The 14346-nt window shown below is 39.0% G+C and overlaps 1 long non-coding RNA gene across 1 annotated transcript; it reads left to right on the forward strand.

Annotated features, from left to right (window-relative positions):
* The first annotated feature begins 423 nt into the window (after nt 1-423).
* On the forward strand, nt 424-12064 carry LOC114840670. The gene is made up of 4 exons (XR_004576673.1): nt 424-487; nt 1005-1033; nt 1512-1672; nt 11875-12064. It is a non-coding gene; the product is annotated as an uncharacterized LOC114840670 (long non-coding RNA).
* Nucleotides 12065-14346: the final 2282 nt, after the last annotated feature.

A 14346-nucleotide genomic window follows, 5' to 3' on the forward strand; every position in this document is an offset into this window, starting at 1 on the left:
GGTGGTTCACTAATGGTAAATGAGTGCATGGGTTGAAAATGGGCTACACTTGGGGACTAATTCAGTTTACAGAGGAAGTGCAAACAGTCAAACCCAAAGTTTTTTTTTTTTTTTTACAGATATCACATATGCACCTTTGAAATGACTGTTATCTATACAAATGCCAACCCAATTGCCATTTTAACCAATTTTTGGCCAATTAAAAGGATCAAGACCCTGCAGATACTGTCACAGTGGTGCAGTCAAAATTATGCACACTTTTACTCACAATATAATTTAAACAGTTACAAAAAGACACCTACAGGTACAGGCACTTAATACAACGGTGACACAAATAATAATAATTTAAAAAAGCAGGATAGATCTCGCGAGATTTCATTCAGCACTTCCCATCCCCCTCGCATTTTTCGCGCCCGCGACACCATTCACTCTCTGCTGTAATTTTCGGGAGGAGATTTGGAAGATTCTTGCTGTCTTCGTAGTCAAGGTAAGAAAGTTACATTTCACAATATAAATGTTAATTAAAATACATTGTTTTCAAAACATGATGTTAACCAAAAGCTTCTTGTCGCTTTAGAATTTCGAATTCCCCCAGATTCGAATTCGCGCCATATTTTCCCTTATTTTTGGCGCCATGACCAAAGCTATCTATACGCTATTATAGTAACATTCTTATTTTTTTAATGTTATTGTTAATACACCAACTGTGTATTATGACAAACTGATTGTGGTTGAAAACAAAGGTGCCATCTTAGGGAACATTATCCACAATGTCAGAAAAGATTACAGCAACTTTTACCTTCAGTACAAATGTCCGGAAAAATTACCTCCGGTAATACTAATCCCCTCCAAGTAATCTCTCTTTGCACTGAGCACATCTCTTTTGAGGGGACTGTCCTTAAGTTTTCTGAAGTAATCGTCTGGCATATTTTACCTCGGCTGCTTTCTGCACTTCCCAGAGTTCATCTTTAGATTTAGGCCTTATTTTATTTTTTTCTGTCTAGGTGACCCCATACTGCCTCTATAAATTCAGGTAAGCTGTTTTTCTCTTCAAATATGATTTCACTGTATTAGCAGTGTACTTGGAATCGTTATCATGCTAAAAAAATAAAAACATTCCCAATATGGCACTTTCCAGAAGGAATGGCATTATAAATTAAAACCTGTCTGTACTTTTCCACATTCATGATCCCATCAATTGCTCAAGTGTAAGGGGAGGTCACACTAAATACTTCCCACAACTAGCATATGGTCATTATACCATTTCTAAAACAAAAACAATGGTGGCGTAAGATGTTTGCACAGTACTGTAGCTTTTTTGCTAATAACTCAAGTAAACAAGTATAAAACATCTGTTAGAGAGGCAACTGCATGTATTATGGGAGTGTTCCCTGGGAATTATGAGAAATAGAGTTGTATTTAGGGACTCGATACACTATACAAATAGTAGATTACTACTTCCGATGATAATCGGAATTGATTCCCATTATGATAATCTTATTTTTCTTTAGGTTGGCGTGGTGGCAGAAATTTGAGGAAGAACATTGGAAGAAGAACACCAGAAGAATGATGGCCTTCCTTTTAAACCACTCCCTATCAAGATAGTACAATTTTGTTGGCCGCCATGGAAAGCGAGAGTTTCGGGGGCTCAAACTGTTTGAGGTTGTATATGGTATGTTTACTCGCTGTTTAACATATTAATGTGCAAACAAAGGTTATTTTGTATGCAAATAATTGTCCATACCTGGATGGAGAATACAGTTAATTATGACAATATGGACCAGGTATACTGCCAATTCAGTGATAAGTAACTGTTAACTAGTGGTGTAGCAATCACACAACTCATGGTTTATAATAAATAATAAAGTTAAATCATTATTAAATACAAGTGAGGTACTACAAATAAAAGAAGTAAAAATACACTAGTTACAAGCATAGGTAAATACAATAGAACAAATTTTACAAATTTAAATTAACTGTAGTTTTCAGGTACAGGTACAGAACCAGTCCCTTGTTTGTTTAATAAACCTTTGCAGCAAAAATGTTGTGTTTGACAGAATATTATATCCAATACCATTATTGTATTACTGTGATGGAAATTCCAATGTATCGACACTCGGACTAAGGGACACAGAGACAAAATTATCTTTGTACATTATAACCATTTTATTAACTATTATGCACAGAGACTATTATGAGAGACACGTCAACCGCTTACACACACATAATCGTCTGAGGTGTCTCTAACTCCATACATGAACAATCCATATTTATTACATAGAAAAAGGGGTGTGGTAAGTTGTTGCCCATCGGTCTCAAGTCAATCAAACACATGCCCTTTGTTCTATCACATGTCCTGGGCTTGACACAAGGGACATGGTGTCTTCCCTCATGTGGTTAACTTTCTCAACCCTTAAGGGAAACTTAAAGCATCTAGACAACCTCCAGGTCGGCAGATGATTAACCCCACAACCCATTGTGACCAATCAAGAATGACCCCTAAGACATATACCAGATCCCTCTCTCCTACGATCCTAAAGAACAGAAAGGACTGACACCCTTCTTTGTCTAGGCAGGAGGACATGGCCCAAATACCTAATAATCCTCTGATATTATACAGACATGTGTGTCCCAATCAAAGTAAAGATTTACATACCAGCAAATAGAAAGACAGACATTTCTCAAATGTACCTTAGTTCAAAATTTCCATAACACTCCATCCTCTTGATACCATGCCAAACCTTGGTATCAATCCTTAAACAGTTTACTCATTAGGATGTAGAATGCAACAAAACAGTACTCTTTAACAACATGACCCAGTCAATATCATTACCCTGAATGATTATAGAACGGAACAAATCTGAAATGTCTGGATCCTCATTTACATTCTTCTAGACGATTACCTTCGTATAAACTCCAAGATCACACATTGTTATAATTCAGTATAATGACATAGTACAACAAAACCTTTTATGTTAAAATCATAGGTCAAAGGAAATGATTTCAGGTGACATATTGACAGTATGGGATTTGCAGCATCGACACGTGAGAGTGTAAACACATATTACTGAATGCATCCTACAATTTATCACTGTTACAAAGTCCACTCATGCCAATTAGATGTACTTCCAAAGTCATCACAAATTTTCTGCTCCTGGACCATTACCATATAGACCAAATCCATGTTAGCCCCACTCTGCCTGTCAGGAATGGCTGATGGGGAATAACAGTCCTTATCTGGCGGCATCATTTGTACTGCCACATCCGCCCAACCATATGCCTGCCAGTCTGCTACTGAAAATGGGATAGGGGTTAACATAGGAGAACGTGAAGATGTTGGTATGTGTTGGCAAATCCAACAATTAGTCATGTTCTTGTGTTTTGCATAGTCAACCTTTATCCTAAGGGCTATGTTGTCTGGCTCTAACAGTGCTCTCCTTACTCTACTTGGTTCAGGACGACGTGGTGCAGGAGTAGGAGCTACAGTAGTACGTGCAACTGTTAAGGGACATATCATAGCGGGTCTACCTTTAGGGAAGTCGGGTGATCTGCAAGTGGTGGTACCCCCATTGGTACCGAAACATCAGTAATCCTGGATTACTCCTAGTGGTTTGGAAATGTTAACAGTACAATAAACATATCATAACATCACCTATTCACATGGTTGGAAAAATGGTGTGAGGGGGAACATAGTGTTCCCTCCTGTATACAGGTGAGTCCAATACCACTTATTATCCTTCAACACTGGGCTTGTCAGTACATAGCAATCCGGGGGGCAGTTCATCATGTCACAAGAGATTAACATAGTCTGTTTAAAATCAAACCCTGTCTGTATCTGTGGTTCGGGCATCTTCTCATGGTGTACAAATGTCTCTTTCCTTGCTTCATTAGATGACATATTTACAATCTGTCCATGATCATCACAGTGCGGTTTGGAAATCCACACTATCGGTATGATGATGATAATACTCAAAATCAGCAGGCACCCGATGGTGCATCTCATTCCTCCGGACCTCCTGCACTCTTAAAATTGATGTGTTAAAAATTAACACAAAATATGTGTAAAAGGATTTGTAACACATTTTGTGTTACTACAGACACATGATGTGTAAATGTTGTTTACACAATTACTGTGTTACACACGTTTAGTCGTATATGCTTATATAAAAGGCACATAATCTGTTGCAAATAGTCAACGGGCGATGTCAACTTGAAAGATTGGATTTATGTATCAGGTTGCAAATGTGAAAAAAGCATTTTAACTCGCTGGGGGGAAACAGCTGTTGTGACGACGCAAATGATCTTGCTGCGCCTGCGCAGTGGCGTTCTTTTCCAACCGACGCCGCGCCGACCTAACAAGCCATCAGAAACGCGTCACGTATGCCTCAGGTGAGTGAATCTAATTAAACGTGTAAAATAATACATATTTCCCCACCTAGCATGAGAAATAGTTGTGTTAAATGTCCAGGAAACATAATTTGTTTGTTTTAACCTTTTTTATGCCGTTTTCATGTTCCGTAGCCGACTATGTGTTTTGTGTAGCACTAACGTCAGCACTAACGTCTCACGCTTTGCCAAGCTGTTTAGGGATTTATTGATTTAAGACTTAAAGGTTAATATACATCATGGCAGCTTAAGTTTGAACTCCTAACAGTCTTTTACCAAAAACTATGCAGTGGTTAAAAGGACGTTGTGGCTAATAGTTTTGTGTGGTTTAAAAAGCGCGCCACTTTGTGCTAACGTTAGCTAACTTACCTTGCTTGTCACTGACTATTTCAAATTTAACTTCTTGATAGCTCCTACACTTAACGTTTACATTTTCTCATTATTAAATTATTACTTTTTAATGAAATCAATGTTAATTCAGAAGTGAAGGAGCTTGACAAATTCAAAATATATTATAAAATTAACGTTAGTACCACACAGGATCCATTAGATGGAAGAGTTGAGTCATTACCAGTGAGTCATGTTTTCACTCTTCCTATTTATTATTGTCAAAGTAAACATTTTAATTGATAAATGTATTGTCTTAGTCTCATTCAACAGATGCAAGCCGGACTGTCATCACAACTTGTCTGCTGACGCTGCTCGAGGAAAAGGCCCCTATAATTTTGAGAGAACATGAAGACACAAAGAAACTGTCAATTTCTTCGAGAACGTTTCTTGTTAAAGTGGCTGTGAGTGACCTTGTAGAAAAGCATGGATTGTGAGTATAACTGTTTAAGTTATTAATAACATCAAACAACACTAGTTGTTTACATGGACCCTTATAATCGCATTGACGGCTCAATCAAACTAAAACATCATGTAAACACCTTATTTGATCTGATTGTCTTTTAAATGAGTTTCCTGTGATTTGTTAAATACAACAAGGTTTGTTTCTAGAAGAAATTTGCCTCATTGTCCACCCTAAGTAAGGTAGATCTTGTATCTAGATATTTCTTATTTTGGAAATGGTTTCAGACTTTGTTCTATTTGAAGTCTATTTTACAGTACCTAACAGATATGAGTTGATAAAAGATATTAATTGATGTACGTTGTCATTTTCAAAGTGTTTGATGAATGTTTTATATCATTAATGTTATTCAAAGTGTTTGATGAATGTTTTATATCATTAATGTTAAGAAATGCTTTTTTTATCAACAGTATTTTTTACAGAATGAATTCCATGTTAAAACCAGAAAAAAAGCAGAATAAACAGTATGTAAACAGTATTTGATGTTTCCGTGTGATTTCATGATAACTGTACATATTGTATTCTGATCTAGCAAAATAACAATTCCACTCTTTTCTATGGTTGGTTTAACAACCAACACTAAGAACAGAAGAACACAATCTAATTTCTCATTGCTGTATCAATTTACTAATCAGTTAAGATAGTTTGCTTTCATTGAAGTATCACTCTCTAATAGTAGTTCATGAGCAATTCTCAGTTCACCAATATAATTTACATCTGATTGTGTTGTATCGGAACTACAATCAAATTCACCATTGTTTCACATAAATGATCAAATACCTTATTGCAAATCAAACATTTCACACCATCTTGAAGGTCAGCTAACATAACTGTTATTTAGCCTAATTTCTCTACAAGATGAAACTCAGTGTGAATGTCTCCAAGTCTCCTATAATCCTAGCACATAAAAGACCCTTCTGTAATCCTGTCATAAATCATGACCCCCCCACATCTCTCCAGAGCTCTCCCTGGACTGGGTGGTGGTCTACTGACCAAAGGATAAGTCCAATCTCATAGGACAGAGTAGTGTTATCTTGAGGCCAGACAATAGTAAACAAAAAATGTTGTCTCATTATTCACCTCACAGAAATATCTGTTAACCATCAACATTCCAATGATTGTCTACTATGACAGAAATTATATTAGAATACCCAATTTTGATAATGTCTGTTTCTTTTCTAAGAGAGTTTAAACATGTAAGGAATAACAAAATGTGCTCCCTGCACGTTTTTACACACTTATTCCATAATGCATGAGATTAATATGATTACTTCTAATCAAATATTATACAAACTGAACAGTAACACTCCCATCAAATTAGTTATTTCTTAGCTAAACCGTTTCAAAATGGTAAGATGTATTCCACTCAACCATAACCACGTTAGATTTTGTATAAAACAAACTTTTCAAAAAACCCAATTAGACAAACACTGTAAAGGGATGTTGATTATAACAGATGCCAATTTCCTGCTATAACTTTTGGAAACAGAAAAACTAAAATTCTTCATGTAACTCTCTAAATACCTATTTAATTCGCTTTGAACTCTAAGATCAACTCATTATTATCATAGATAATCATTTCATACAATCCCCCCTGCTTTCACGGCAGAGTTAACGGAAATGACTCAAAGTGAAAGCAGAACCACAGGACCAACAAACATCATGACTCAATTTACCTCCTAAAGTCTAGGGAATTCACTTAATTTTAGATGCAAGTCTATGTTATTCAAAATAGTGGCGGACTGCCAAAATCGCTACTTGTATAAGTCATGCAAAGACATCAAATTTGTTCTAGCAAATAACACTGTTGGATGACTTAAGGTAATCCGTCTCAAAACCATAAGATGTCAACATTAAGGCTATGGAGAGGAAAACGCATGTAGCTTCCACTTAATGTTTGATTATCCCCAAAACTAAATATACTCATGTAGGGGAAATTACCACGGGTGAGGACAGGCAGAAAACTCGAACGGAAAACCTAAAGCAAAGGCCAACCCAGGGGGTGTGCCCCCCTTCCTGGAGCCAATGAAAGTCCCCACACAAAACGTGACATGGTCTTCAGACTGCCTGGAGTAAAAGACGTCATGCCTACAATTTAGCCGATAACCTACATTAACTAAAAGTCCAGAGTTATAGCTCCACCCATATAATATAGTTGCTGTTCGCAAAAAAATCACTTATTTCATCAACAGTAGGGGGGGGAAAACTCTCAAAATAAAAGCAAGTCAACAGAAAACAGACGCATGAAGTTACCAAAATCAAGGAACAATCAGTGAGTGATTCCTAGGATACTCCAACCTAGATCTCTAAACACAGTCACATCAATCTACCCCATTCGTCAGTTAACCAGGCTAGAATTTAAACGTCAGCAACGAGCATCAGGCGTAGGTTTTAAAAACACAAGTATTATCCCAATTATCGTTGGTAAATACAAACTAAGCGAAAGTAAATAATTAATTAACCAAATCCAATTGAACATTTAAAATAGGACATCTAATCCTATAGGTTATTTATTCGGGGAATAAACGGGCTTTGGCTATTTGGGGAATAAACAGGCCGTAGTCATTTTACCCTCTTTTGCAGGCTATGACTATATTTGCTGAATCCAGTCTTCATTGGAAACAGCGAGTTATCTTAAAATTAAAACTTAGGCTATGGTCTGCATCCCACTCCATACAAGGACAGAGAAAACACTATTTTAACCCCTCATTACGAAACCACGAGACCATAGTTTACCAAATCAGAGAAGCATCATTATACCAATTTCCAATCTATCCCTCTAATTACATTTAGGACATTATTTCCATATTCAAACCGAAGTTATCAGGCTAACACTCCCACGTGTGCCAGCCATCAGCACAACACCAGAAGGCAAAGAAAATTTCGCAATTTCAGCACAAAGGCAAAAGCCGAAAGAGTAGGCCTCGCATAATAACCATATTAACAACGCAGTGTAAGCGTTCACCCAAACGCACCCCAAACAACGCAAAACCTTGCAATTTCAAAACTTCCAAGTTAACACCAACCTTGAACACATACACATTATCCCACCAAGGAACACACAATGCAGCCAATCGGAACCCCCGTGCACAGGGATTACAAAAATGGACAAATGCATTTACTAGATGATGACCATAAACAGATAATGACAAATGCCCGGGCCACAACCACACACAGAAGTGGCGCGCGCATGCACAACTTCTGTAGCATAACCACTGATCCAAACCATAAGCTGACCAACAATAGCGGCAATTTACTGGAGCAATCCCTACTCCCTTCTACAGGCCCTGAAAGTATGAGATCCAATATCAAATGCATATTTAAGTCCAACCTAAATTGCAGATTTTCAAGCAATCCAACTGCTTATAATTCAGCACTAATAGCAACGCAAAAAGGTTAGCTGCACAGGAATGGGTGTCAGGACAAAACAAAAACGACATGTTTCTAACTACATTCGCTATTAACCAAAACACCTCAAAAATAACTTCTAGTTACCATACTTTCTCAAATCCATCTATCAACTTCCACAAAACCAACAAATCTGACAAAAACCAACCACATTGTTTACTAAAGCAAATGAAAACTGTATAAAGGAACAATCTCACCGGTTGATGCTCCCTCCGTCCTTCTCCTGTCTGACCGTCCGCACACCTCCCTCAGGCGGTTCAGCGTTCCAGCGTGTTCCCGTTGGATCGCTCATGGCGAGGCCAAAAACTGTTCTCTATTCTTGTGGGAACAATACATCTGTACAGTCGTTGTCTTGATTCGCACAGGCATCTTCCCAAATCCAATTTCCAGTCGAATGTCTAGCGGTAGCTTCATAAATTTAAACGTAGCTGTTAGCAAAGTCTCTTCCTCAACCCCGGGTCTGTAGTCTTCTTTGGTCTCAGCCGCAAACACCGGAGATTACGGATGTGTACACCTGGTGTGTACAACTCCCCACTTATGGAACTTTTCTTGACTCAAACAACGAAAAAGGTCCATATAGCTTGGCTACGTCGACTGTACGACTCCAACAATGCAGAGTCCCGAGCGGGATGGGACCATGTATCGGTCCAGCTGAACTCCGCGGGGTGGGGTGACGGGCGATCAGAGGAGAACGAGCCATCGAACCTGAGCAAAAAAAAACTACAACACAGATCAATATACTCCACACAAACTTTCCCAAAGCTTCCATCACTCTACACCGTCTACACACCGTAGCCTACGCCTTCCAAACAACTTCACATCATGCCACCTGCAACTCCCATACGTTACCACGTCCATCTAGCTCCAATCAGCCCAGCAGGCCGCGCATCCATCACCGAACGAAAACGCTAGTCGTCTGAAAACCTAATAACACTCCAAGAACCATAAATGTACCATAAACATAAACACCGTTGCCAAAAACTTACCACAAAGCTTACACAACATCAAACGCAGCAAAAAACAAACACGACGAAACAAACACTATTTTATTAACAAATCTCATAACCATTCAAACCCAATGTGCCCCAACAAATATACCAGCGCCCTAACGCTTTCATCTCATTCAACGTGCCCTTAACATCGTCGATAGACCCGTCGGCCCGTAAGTGAGATGTTCAAGGCCCTTATAGCCTTGTCTGCAGAATTCAAATGTGCCCTAACACACGTAGGCCTACTTCAAAAATCAATCAATCAATCAAAATGTATTTATAAAGCGCTTTTTACAACAGCAGTTGTCACAAAGTGCTTTACAGAGACACCCGGCCTTAAACCCCAAGGAGCAAACAACAGTAGTGTTGAATTTCAGTGGCTAGGAAAAACTCCCTAAGAAGGTCGAATTTTAGGAAGAAACCTAGAGAGGACCCAGGCTCAGAGGGGTGGCCAGTCCTCTTCTGGCTGTGCCGGGTGAGATATTAAGAGTCCAATTGGAATAATAAATAAATTTCTCTTGGCTAAATCCAGAGTATATTTGATTTTAGACTAGGTCAGAAGTATGACCAGGTGGACAAGGACAGGAACAGCAACGGTCCCACCAAACCAGGTAATCCGCAGGTGTGGACCAGGACCTCATCTCCTTCTAAAATTTAAAATTGGAGGAAACTGAGAAAAGTTAGTAGTACATCCCTCATGTCCCCCAGCACAATAATATAGCAGCGTAACACCTTGGTAACTGAGACGGGGGGGTCCGGTGACACTGTGGCCCTACCCGGGGGAGGCCCCGGACAGGGCCCAACATGCAGGAAATCAATCCAACCACATTGCCAGGCATCAACCAAAGGGACACCCACCAACCGCAACCCCCCTGAATGAGGGCCGAGTATTGCTAGTAGCGTACAGCCCAACTGCACAAGTGCGCAATAGAGAGTCAACAACAAGCCAGTGACTCTTCCCCCGAAGGGCATTGGAGGGAGGGCATCCCAGTGGCGACGAGAGCCCACCTGGCAAGACAGCAAGGGTGGACAGTATCAAGCCTACTGGTCACCTTCACGCCCCCGGGCCAGGCTACACCTAATTATAAACCGTGCTGTAGAGATGAGTTTTTAGTAGACACTTGAAAGTTTGCACTGAGTTTGCATTTCTTACCTTAATTGGCAGATCATTCCACAGGAGTGGAGCTCTATGAGAAAAGGCCCTGCCGCCAATTGTTTGTTTAGAAATTCTAGGTACTTGCGTCCTAACGCAAAAAGGAGCCCTAACCCCCGTATAAATGCGCCCAAAACGCAAACTAAAGTGCCCTTAACTCCCGAGTTCGAAATTTAAGCCCGGGTATACCTGTACTGATCAGGCACGAGTCCCAGCTCCAGTCAGGCACTCTTTCTCAGCCCGTCAAAGGATAATCCTCTTCTGGACGATACTAGAATTCCAGAGCTATCTCTGGCCGTGCACGGTTAACCTGTTAGGAAACGGACTCGAACCGAGCAGGAGTAGGATCCCGGACGAGCCCCCAAATTGTGATGGAAATTCCAATGTATCGACACTCGGACTAAGGGACACAGAGACAAAATTATCTTTGTACATTATAACCATTTTATTAACTATTATGCACAGAGACTATTATGATAGACACGTCAACCGCTTACACACACATAATCGTCTGAGGTGTCTCTAACTCCATACATGAACAATCCATATTTATTACATAGAAAAAGGGGTGTGGTAAGTTGTTGCCCATCGGTCTCAAGTCAATCAAACACATGCCCTTTGTTCTATCACATGTCCTGGGCTTGACACAAGGGACATGGTGTCTTCCCTCATGTGGTTAACTTTCTCAACCCTTAAGGGAAACTTAAAGCATCTAGACAACCTCCAGGTCGGCAGATGATTAACCCCACAACCCATTGTGACCAATCAAGAATGACCCCTAAGACATATACCAGATCCCTCTCTCCTATGATCCTAAAGAACAGAAAGGACTGACACCCTTCTTTGTCTAGGCAGGAGGACATGGCCCAAATACCTAATAATCCTCTGATATTATACAGACATGTGTGTCCCAATCAAAGTAAAGATTTACATACCAGCAAATAGAAAGACAGACATTTTTCAAATGTACCTTAGTTCAAAATTTCCATAACAATTACCTGAAATAACATGGTGGAGATTTCTGCTTTGTTGCAAGGGCTCAAATGAGGAATTTAATCTCACTCTAATGCTCTTTATCTATTTTACAGGAATCTTGAAAAAAAAATGCCCTTACAAACCAGATTACTAGATGAGATGCTGAAAAGGCAGTGTCAAAGTGGCTAATTGGTGCCAGGGACAGGGGAGGAAACCGTACAGCGAGGGCACATGGTGGAGAGCAAGATGGGTAAAAGTCATTATCATTAAAACTGCAAAGTGTTTAGCCAACTTATATTTGTGTAAAACACAACATTGTGCTTTTGTCAAACTATAAACTCTTGTCAAACTGTAGGCTAACCTACAACTGTCACCCAACCAAAATCACACACACACACACACACAGTTCAGTGGTTCTGGAGATTTATCTGAATGAGGAAAATTATTCTGAAATTAATGTTTTATGTAAAAACACACACACACACACACAGTTCAGTGGTTCTGGAGATTTATCTGAATGACTCATAAACAAAATGTGAAAATAAAACAAAGTGGATCTGAATTTTTTTTTTTTTAAGGAAATAAAAATCTATGAGCATACCTCTTCTCACTTGCACCTCCAGACCCAAAGTATAGAATAGCTCTAGGTGTTCTTATAAGATATTTACTGTCAGATGTGTGTCTGCTATATGTTCTGACTGCATATATGCATCATAGTTATTCATTTATATTAACATAAAATGTGGTTCAATGCATATTCTAACTAATTAATCCTTAACTTTGAAATTAGTACGATAAACTTTATGCCTTCTACAAAGAAAGATTGGGTTCAAAATACAACAATTCTCAAAAAGTACACTTAAAATATTATACAAATTATAATCTTTATTGATTTAACCTGTAAAAATATTTTTCAAAAATATGTATTTATAAGGTAGATATTATTAAGCCTTCTTAATAAATTATTTAATATTGTGTTTTGGTAGTGACAAATTTGGGGAGAAGGAAAATATTCCAGCATTTTCTAGTCCTAACCACTTACATGCGGGGGGGAGTACTCCGGATTCGGGCTGAATTCAGAGCCTCCTCTGAAAAGCATGCCAAATATGCATTAAGCCTTAACCCCTCTAATTGTATGTAAGTGTGACCTTGTGAAAAGTGGTATAAGTTGGTAAAAATGTAAATTTTGTGCCTCCAATATGTGCAGTGCAGGGGGTGTTCCGGGACAGGTTTGGAAACCCCTTATCTACATAAACTTGATTTGGTGCACCAAAAGACTAACCTGACACATCTGTTTGAACTGTGAAAAGGAATTGCAAAAGTTGAAAAATGGTTGATTTATTTATTTTCTCTTTTCAAAGGGCCGTTGGGAGCGCGACAACAGAGGACTGAGATTCTGCACTTTTGTTTTTGTATGTGAAATATAGAGTTTTCTGACAGAGGACTGAAAAACTGCACTTTTATTTTGTTTGTGAAATAGAAAGTTTGTCAAAAGCTTTCACTTTTGATACTTGTCTGTTAATACACATATATTAATACATATTCTGTTAATAAAGTAAAGCTTGAAGTAATGGTTTCTGTTCATTGCTTACATGTAATGTTTGTATTTAGGGGTTTACTGTAAAATAAGGTAACCCAAAAAGACAAATATGGTAGCCCATATATACACCTGTTGTGGCCCATAAGAGCCCTAGATAAGACCTATCTGGGTCCCATCATCAACCCATGTGGGCAGACTCCTGTAGTCCCTAAATGGGGACTACATAGGCTACCGATATGGAGCCCATCAAGAGCCCATCATCAATCCAACTGGGCTAACACATGTGGGGCCTCCATGGAAACTGCGGCCAAAATTAGCTGGGTCCCAATTGGGTAGCCCAGGTGGGCCCCGGATATCAGCCCATTTGGGCCCCACATGGGTGTGTTGGCTGGGAAGTCTAACAGGCCCTATAAGAGATATCCAGCCCACCCTATTGCACCATCATGCCTGAACTATTTAAAAAAGATATCGCTTATTTCTTGAATACTTATGACAACAAGGATGAATCAATTTAAAAACATCTGAGCAAGAAAAACAGATACTAGTTAGCCAGCTTTAGTCAATTAGGGATAACTAGCTAATGATGCATGAGGACACTGATCCACCTGTCACTATATGCAAGCAAGCAAGATCCATTTATTTTGTAGCTTCATATACACAATGTCGTCATTATTTAGAGATGTAAATGAAATAATAATTTTGTCATGGCAATCTTCTATGCAGAGGTGTAATAGGTAGAAGTACTCGGCTGTGTTCACTAGTTTTGGGAAGTTCCTAAGGATGGGCTAAATTACCTAAACAGTGTTCATAACTAACCAGTGACCTTAATTCATAATTTACACTCATCCTTTTTATTTAATTGATCACTGGTTAGTTTAGAACTCCTTTTACCTGGTTACTTACATCTTAATTAGATACTTTCCTAGTGGTGAACACAGCCGAACCCAGTTAAGTACTATTACTTTGTACACCTCTACTTCTGTGTGATTGTTGTAATATTTAATTTCAGTTGCCAAGATTTGTTGTTGAGCTGGGGGATGCTGTT

The sequence above is a fragment of the Esox lucius genome, chromosome 13 (genome assembly GCF_011004845.1).
Source record: "Esox lucius isolate fEsoLuc1 chromosome 13, fEsoLuc1.pri, whole genome shotgun sequence".
Taxonomy (NCBI): domain Eukaryota; kingdom Metazoa; phylum Chordata; class Actinopteri; order Esociformes; family Esocidae; genus Esox; species Esox lucius.